Raw genomic sequence first — 9,530 nt, 5'->3', positions numbered from 1 at the left:
AGAGAGAGAGAGAGAAGGAGAGAGAAAGTGAGAGAGAAGGAAAGAGAGAGAGAGAGAGAGAGAGAGAGAGAGAGAGAGAGAGAGAGAGAGAGAGAGAGAGAGAGAGAGAGAGAGAGAGAGAGAGAGAGAGAAGAGGGAGGGAGAGAGAGAGAGAGAGAGAGAGAGAGAGAGAGAGAGAAAGAAAGAGAGATAGAGACAGAATATAGAGAAAGAAAGAGAGATAGAGACAGAATATAGAGAAAGAAAGAGAGATAGAGACAGAATATAGAGAAAAACGAGAGGCTCGAGGCCTTCATTATAGCAAATTTATATGGGTGCCATCTTGTGGAGTATTGTGGAACAAAGAGGATCTACATGTGGAGAAACCACGATCCTTCGACACAGCATTGCTTTGGCCTGCATCCTCCTCAGTGGCTCAGGGTTTTTAAAAGTAGCTTGGTAAATATCCCCCAATAACAATAGCATACTGTTTTGTCATCTTGAGTATTACTGTCGTGTCTGTCACATATTAACCCTACCCATAATCATAAATATTATATTTGTTTTCCTTCGGTGCTCAATAAATTATTGCTGATTGCTTCTTATGGTGCCCTTAGAAACAGTTGAATATTTTTTTCTTTATCTTCCTCTTTTCACTCCCTGTCTACCTCTGCATTCCTCCCTCTGTCAATCCCCCCGTTCTCCATATCCCTCTCTCATCGTCTGTTTTTCTTTTTCTGTCAGCCAGCAGCCAGCCCTTCTCTTGATTTATAGTGAAGCTGTGTGTCAGCGTGCGGCCGCGTCTGCCATTATGCATTTGTGAGGGAGTGATGTTGTTATGGGCTTTCAAGCAATACGCCGTGAAAAGACGGTGTGGCGGAAATTATGGCAGATGGAGCGATGGCACTCTGAATAAGAAGAGGGAATGTCACATCTTTGGGATATTTTTTTCTCACTTTTTCCAAAGCTTAATTTTCTTCCATACCTTTCCATGCACACAAATCCACACTACATTAATTTCTCCCAAAAATCTCCATTTGATTAGCTCAAATTGATTTTTCTCCTTGAGCAATAATGCTCAATCTACTGAAATTTGCCGGCAAGCAATTAACTAAAATTAGCTTAAATTTGTCAAAAAGTGGAAGCCCCGGACAATATACCACTATGAGTATTTCAATGGGAGCTGAGTTTAGGTTACTGCTTAAGCTTTCCAATTGCCAATAAATAAAGACATAATTTTTCGGATTTCACAGTGGTTTATTAAATGCATACTAATAATACTAATAATGGTAAAAATGGTAATAATCGTAATAATGGTAATAATTGTAATAATTGTAATAATAGTAATGATAGTAATGATAGTAATAATAGTAATGATAGTAATGATAGTAATGATAGTAATGATAGTACTGATAGTACTGATAGTAATGATAGTAATGATAGCAATGATAGCAATGATAGCAATGATAGCAATGATAGTAATGATAGTAATGATAGTAATGATAGTAATGATAGTAATGATAGTAATGATAGTAATGATAGTAATGATAGTAATGATAGTAATGATAGTAATGATAGTAATGATAGTAATAGTATTATTATTATTTATTATTTATTATTTTTGTATCATCATCGTCTCGGCCCCCGCCACCACCACCACCGCCGCCGCCGTCGTTGTCGTCGGCGGCGGCGTCGTCGTCGTCGTCGTCGTCGTCATCATCATCATCATCATCATCATCATCATTATTATTATTATTAACATTATTATTATTTGCTTGTAGCGTACTCAAATCCACAAAATGGGATCTTTAAACCCTAAAAAATAACATCAACAGTCAAAGAAACATCAGCATATAACTCGAGCATTGTCATAATTTAAAAATGAAATAAAGTCACACTGTTAAAAACTGAACAGCAGATGTCCGTTTTATTAAAAATGTTAACATACACACATCTATCCATAAATTACGCTTTATAAAGATTATAGACTAGGATTGACCCACCTTGTTTGGAAATTATGAACAAATCTTTATTTACAATTTCCAGACAAGGTGGGTCAATCCTAGTCTATAATCTTTATAAAGCGTAATTTATGGATGGATGTGTGTATGTTAAGATTCTCTCGCTACGTTTGTCCAAACCATGCAATGGAGAGTGTTGAATATTTTATGGTGGCTAGAAATGGCAATCGAATATAGTAGTCAAGAGATTTAATTACTTCACCTTCTCTAAGTGTGTAAACTACTTGTATTTGTTAAAGCTGAAAGCAGAGTTGAAGTATGAATCGTTGGTTTTACATGATATGCCCCAAACGCAATGAACACTTTTTTTCTGTGGTGACGGGAGTTATAAAACATCCACCCATCCATAAATCACGCTTTATCTATTCGATAATCCTTATAAAGTGTGATTTATGGATGGATGTGTGTTTATGTGTATGTGTGCGTGCACCTGGAAACTTGCTGACGGATTTTTTTATGGGGGCCAGATATGGCTGTCAGATCCTAAAAGGCGAGTGATTGAATTTCTTTACCTTCCCTAAGTGTGTAAACTCAAGATATGAACATTCACAAGGATTATCAGTGAGTATGCCTGACCAGAAATATGTTAACTTGTTTCTGTCTTGTGGTAGTTTTAAGCATTACACTCTCATCTCATCTCATTTTATGAACCGCTTCATCCTCATCAGGGTCGTGGGGGGTGCTGGAGCCTGTCCCAGCTGACTATGGGCAAGATACGGGACACACCTTGAATCAATGGCCAGCCGATCGCAGGGGACAAGGAGACCAACAACCATGCACACTCACACCCATAGCTAGGGGCAATTTAGAGTGTCCAATAAGACTACCATGCATGTTTTTGGAATGTCGGAGGAAACCGAAGTCCCGGGAGGAAACCCACGCAGCCAGCAAACTCCAAGCCGGTGGACGTGACCTGGATCTTAACCAAGGACCCCAGAGGCCGTCACGCTAACCACTCGCGTCACCGGGATGCCCGCTTTACACTTTACGGATTTGAAAACCTATACCTTCTTCAGTGCACACTGCAGTGCTTCAGCTTAGTCATTTCCGGTTGAAGTTAGTTGCTTGAACTACGCAACAGCCCCGCTATTTTTTGATGTTTCAACAAAAACAACACCGAGAAACATTTCATCATCCCTTCTTTTGAAATTGCCTGTCAGTTTTCCTTACTTTTTCCTAAAAGACATACTCCTGCTGCTGTATTCCTGTACATAACATAATTGTCCACACATTTTCTGTGCTATGCATGCAACTGTCTTTTGGTTCTAAACAAGCAGGGGGGCCCGATAAAAAGTGAATCAATGAACTCCGGTTTCCTCCCACATTCCAAAAACATGCGTGCCAGGCTGATTGGACCCTAAATTGCCCGTAGGCATAGGTGTAAATGTGCATGGTTGTCCGTCTCCTTGTGCCCTGCGATCGGCTGGTCACCGATTCAGGGTGTCCTCCGCCTCTGGCCCGGAGGCAGCTGGGTTTGGCTCCAGCACCCCCTGTGACCCTAATGAGGATAAAGCAGTTCAGAAAATGGGATGAGATAAGATAAGTAAATATATTGTGGGCAGCCCGGCAGGTTAGTGGGTAGCACGTCGGCCTCACAGCTCTGGGGTCATGGTTTGAACCACGGTCGGTCCTCCTGTGTCGAGTTGGCATGGTCTCCCTGGGTTTCGGTGGGTTTTCTCTGGTTGCCTCGCACGTTCCAAAAAACATGCATGGTAGAATGGTTGAACACTATATCGCCCCTAGTGTGTGCGTGAATGGTTGTCCGCCGCCTCGTGCCCGAAATTAGCTGTGATAACGCCAGCACCCCTGTGACCCTTGTGAGGCTAAGCAGTTCAGAAAATGAATGAATTGATAAGAATATTGTTTAATCACCAATTGCGTCTTCCGCATGCTAAGCCCTCACATGTTTGAACAACTATTATATGGAATTGTGACACAGAGTTACAATATAATGTAATTCTCAGGTCGGAGGTAATTTTGGATAATTACATTATGTCTAAACATCATCATGAAGTTCATACTCTCAGCCAAGGTGTTGATAACTCGACCAATTGTTCAGTGTGTTCTTTTTTTCTGAAACTATCATTAAAAATCTAATTTACAATATTTTTGAGAAACTTGTCACTTATTTGATCATTTTCTGAACTGCTAATCTGCACAAGGTGGTACTGGATTCTCTCCCAGCTAACTATGGGCACCAGGCAGGGGACACCCAGAATCGGTGGTGAGCCAATACAAATTATAGTAAAAGCGCTGCCTGGCGGCTGAGTGGTTAGCACGTTGGCCTCATGGTGGGAGACCTGGGTTCAAATGCAGGTCGGGTCCACCTGTGTGGAGTTTGATTGTTTCTGTGTGGGTTTTCTCTGGCTACTCCAGTTTCCTCCCATATTCTAAAGACATGCATGGTAGTCTGAACACTCGAAATTGCCCCTAGGTTTGAGTGGGTATGAATGATTGATTGTCTCCTTGTGCCCTGCGATTGGCTGGCCACAAATTCAGGGTGTACCCCACCTCTGGGCCGAAGTCAGCTAGTATAGGCTCCAGCAACCCCTGCGACCCTAGTGAGGATAAAGCGGTTTACAAAATAAGATGAGTAAACACATTGTGTGTTCCTTCAGAACAATCATCAGAGTATTTTTTGCACTGATGCTCTAGAACAAGATAGCTTTACTTAACAGTCTGAGTATGCCTCCCATTCACTAAATCAAATTAAGCTTTCAGATCCTTTCAAAAACTTATTGGTGTTGATAGTTGTCTGCTTGCACAGCACTGAAGTGTGATGTCCTTGGAAATGTTATTCTTTGGAAAAAAAACTAGGTTGTTTAACTTTTTGTGAATTTCACAGCATTGTTTTTATACTTTTAGTGAGTTCATAATGTTCGGGCCCCCTCTGCCTCTCTATTCCTGGCATTGTTTGTGAATCTGATTCTTAACACATTTTAGAAGACCATTTTAAACACATTCTTAAATCATCAATATGCCCATTCTTTTCCTATCTTTTGACATCTCTTTTCATCTGTCTCCAGTGATGCCAGGGCTTTCTTTGAGTTTGAGGTTAAAGATTAGCATCTCGGAAAATGATTAACTCTTGTCAATGGAGGGTGCTGATGGCCTAAATATCCGGCCCTGAATTGTCAGTGACACTGAGGTGAGCACTTTGGGGTTGTGTCCTGCCTACAGCAAAACTATTTTTACATGAAGGTAAACTGATTGCTTAGCCTAAGGTGTTGTGTAATTTCCTTTAGGGAAGTGCAAAATGCAGTAATACTATGGGTCACTTGATGGTATGAGCAGAGATTGTTGGATAGCTATTGAGCATTGAATTAAACTGATAAGTCGTCAAACGATTAAGAAAATCTGAGAAGTGTCCCAACATGCTTTCTGTTCGTTTGCTGTTGGCCTCTCACTTTATCTATCACATCGCCACAAAAAAAGGAGTTTGTCCACATTGAGACGTCTTTACATTCTTAGCAATATTTGAAAAGGATTAAACCACAACCAGCATACTGTAGGTTTAACATGTGAAAAATTTGTAAAGCCTAATACCTACAGCCCAGTAACATGAGGAATCCTCTTAAAAGCAAACCAATTTGAATATCCCCCAAAAGTATCCATACATCGCCAGGCAACACTGCAATTCAAAATGTTTCCTGTCAAAAAAAGAGAAAGATGCGTTTAATAAAAAAAGATGGTGAATTTAGCTTTTTTTTACTGGCTGTATGATGAACAATGGCGGCAAATGCAGTGAGTGGTTAGCACGTCGGCCTCACAGCTTTTGGCTCCTGGGTTCAAATCCGGGTCACGTCCATCTGGGTGGAGTTTGTATGTTCTCTTTGTGGGTTTCCTCCGGGTACTCCAGTTTCCTCGCACATTCATAAAATTGTGCATGGTAAGCTGATTGGACACTCTAAATTGCCCGTAGGTATGGGTGTGAGTGTGCATGGTTGTCTGTCCAGCACCCTTCATGACCCTAATGAGGATAAAGCGGTTCAGAAAATGAGCTTTTTCGGGGCTGAATTGAGTGGCACTTAGTGCTCAAGAAGAAGACCTATTTCACCGTAGAAGAATGATAGTTAAAAGGCCGAGAAAGGCGGTATCTCTCCTTCTCCCGTTTTGTTGCAAGTGAATTTCATGTCGCGCACATCAACTGTGGAGAAAGACTATGCCGAGCCTATTCCAGCTTTGTTTGGATTTTGAGTCGCCATTGAAATGCCTTCTAAACGTCCTGTTATCCAACAAGCCCAGGAAAAAACGACGAGCCCAGGAAAAAACGAGACATGATGACAGTGACCGAGAAAAAGTGACGTTGCTATGCTGAAGGGCATAGCATGCTAATGCGTAAAAAAATTAAAACTTTTTTACTTGGGTGAAATCTCAATGATCTTCTGTTGCGCCCCCCAAAAGAAGAATTCAATATTTTGCACCCCCACCCCAACTAAAAATATTAGTTTTATATAAAGTTCTAAATGAATTCCTGAGCAAACTCTGACATTGAGCATGCCACTGTTATCTACTGAGTGAATGTGCAATGACACTTTATATTCTAGTCTGGCAAAAAGTATGTTTCTTGAGTGACAAACGCCCAGGTATCGCTTCGCGCTCTCCTTGGCATTGCTCTGCCCCCCCCCCCAAGGGGGGGCCTTTCAGAAACACTGGGTTAAATTCATCCATTGTGAATTTTTTAAATGACCACATCAGCTAAATTTACATTGTTTGTTTTTGTTCGGCTTTAAATTGTCAGCTTGCTAATGGTAGTGATGTCTTCAGTTGAATATTTGATTAATTTATTATTGCACAGCCACTTTTGGTTTAAAGGCGAATATATACAAATACAGACGTCTGTCAAAATTTCTGCAGGTTTATTATTCATTAATTTTCAGTGTTATGAGGGAGTTGTTTATTTATTGCAGAATAGAACAACAAAAAGTAAATCATCATATTTTATATTCTCTTTTTTTAAGTAAGTTAACATAGTAAGTGAATAATGAGGAAAGTAATGTATTTGCTTATTTACAATAGTTTTACATTTGATAGAAAAAAAGATGTGATAGTTAGGGTTAGGGTGCTTTGAAAAGTTGGTCGCCCGCCATATCACGAATACAATCTCTCCCTCAGTTGACCCACACCAGTTTGCTTATAAAGCAAACAGATCCACTGAGGATGCCATCGCCATTTCTCAACACACAGCACTGAGCCACCTGGAACACCATGAGAATTACGTGAGGATGCTTTTCATTGACTATAGCTCACCCTTCAACACTATAAAACCAGACATTCTGACTGACAAACTCTCCCACCATGGACTATCCTCTTCCATCTGCTCCTGGATTTTGGATTTGGATAACTTTATTCATCCCGTATTCGAGAAATTTCATTGTTACCGTAGCAAGAAAAGTCATTATAAATTAGACAGTACAGTCCCAAAGGCCAAAGAACAACACAGAAAAATCAGAAAGTACAAAGCAAATCAAAGTAAATGGGATCATTAAGAATCACCAAATCAAATCATTAAGGCAGAAAAAGCAGGAAAAACACAAAATGAGCAAGAGTGGACGGAGCTACCGCCACCGGCTGCCACTTGAATGGCGCTATTTTGGTTGCGATAGCAAAAACGGATACAGACTCTAAGGTCGTAAAGTTGGACAAAAACTGGAACCACACACAGGACGTCTTGCATAAGATGGGGAACTTCTGCAGAATGTGACCGAGGTAGAGAATATGCAAAGTCACTCTCCCAAGCTTTTCCGCAGTTTTCAGTAGTCTGGAGCTGAAGACAACAGTAGCAGAGTAGAGCCCCTTGACTACGTTGCTGGTAAGGGCCGACAGCTCTTCCATCGAATCATTCATGATGGAATGGTTGGTCAGAAGCGTTGCCTCTTCTCCCGGCACTTTTGTCCAACTCCGAATCTCCGGCGGCACAGAGGTGTTGCTCCTTCTGCTGTGTAACAGCTTGTCCCATGTGTGACAGCGAAGGCATGGCTGAATGGTTCCAAAAAAGAAGTAGCCGAAAGAAGCCAGGCTAACAGAACAAGGACAGTTGTAAAAACATTAAAGTAAAAAGTATAACGTTCAAAGTAAAACACAGAAGAAATGTATTAAGAAATATTAAAATGTAATAAAAAAGGGCTGTAAAACTACAAACTGTTAGACTTGGTCCCCACCTCTCTTCTTCCATTACACTGAGCACTGGCTTCCCTAAAGGCTTTGTACTGAGTCATCTTCTGTACTCCATGTACACATACGACTGTACACCAACCCACCAGTCTAACTCATCATCAAATTTGCCGATGACACCACTGTGGTCGGACACTTCTCAGGAGGGGATGAATCGGCCTACAGAGATGAGGTCAACAAACTGTCTTCGTTGTCCTCGGTGAACAATTTCACACTGAACACCACGAAAACTACAGCAATAATCCTGGACTTTTGTAAACACAGCACAGATCTGGCCCCACTCCTCACAAATGGAGTATGTGTAGACAGGATCCAGTCCTTTAAATACCTGGGGGTCCACTTCACGGATAAGCTCTCCTGGTCTTCAAACAGCACGGCAGTAGTGAATAAGGCCCAGAAACAAATCAATTTCTTCAGGGTACTCAGGAGGAACAACTTGGACACTAAGCTTCTGGTAAACTTGTATAGAACCGAGGTGGAATCGGTCCCTCGCTCCCCGCAACAAAGACAGGCGAATGAGCCATTACACCATTGGATTTGAAGTTTCCAAGGAAAAGAAAAACTAAACAGTATTATTTTGCGACAAGTACTACTCCTTTGTAAAAGTGCTCAAATAAATCCTCTGGAGGTTTCTCCCCTGCACTGTTTTACGATGAGGAAAGATGCTGTTTCTACGGTTGGTTAATGGCTAACGTGGTCTTAACAAACAAATCCTTCAAATGACTTAAAGTTTTGTTTGATCAAAACGTTTCAGAATGCCAGATTTTACGTTCCCTATTTCTAACACCACCTATATTCTCATAGACATTCTCTAAAACAAGCAAGAAAGAGAGAAGAAAGAGAGAGGAGATCAAGGGAGAGAGAAAGACAGAAAGAGAGGAGAGAGGGGAGAGCAAGGGAGAGAGAGAGAGAAAGAGAGAAGAGAGAGAAGGAGGAGGAGAGAGAAAGAGACGAGATAGGAGGGAGAGAATGAGAAGAGAGTGGGGTGGAGAAAGAGTAAGAGAGAGAGTGAGATAGATAGAGAGTGAGAGAGGAGTGAGGGAGGCAGGGGTGAGAGAAAGCATTGTTAAACAACGTTACATGGATGCAAGTCGAAAAGTAATTGAATTCTATTATTTTATCTGTCGTGAATTTTTGCCAAGGAAGAGATGCACACGTAAATAAATACTAGAGATTGCTGTCTCAAAATCCCTCTAAAAATATGGTTTGCATGGTTATGACATCATCTGAAGATGTTACATAAACTAAAACTGGAAAGAAAATTAACTTTCCTTTTAAAACTGAGGGTTATTATCATTGGGAAAAGGGAAATACACCCAGCAAGGCCTATTATTTTCAAATGTTATCCATATGTCT

The sequence above is a fragment of the Stigmatopora nigra genome, chromosome 15, assembly GCF_051989575.1.
Source record: "Stigmatopora nigra isolate UIUO_SnigA chromosome 15, RoL_Snig_1.1, whole genome shotgun sequence".
In the NCBI taxonomy this organism is placed as follows: domain Eukaryota; kingdom Metazoa; phylum Chordata; class Actinopteri; order Syngnathiformes; family Syngnathidae; genus Stigmatopora; species Stigmatopora nigra.
This window is presented reverse-complemented; position numbering follows the sequence as displayed.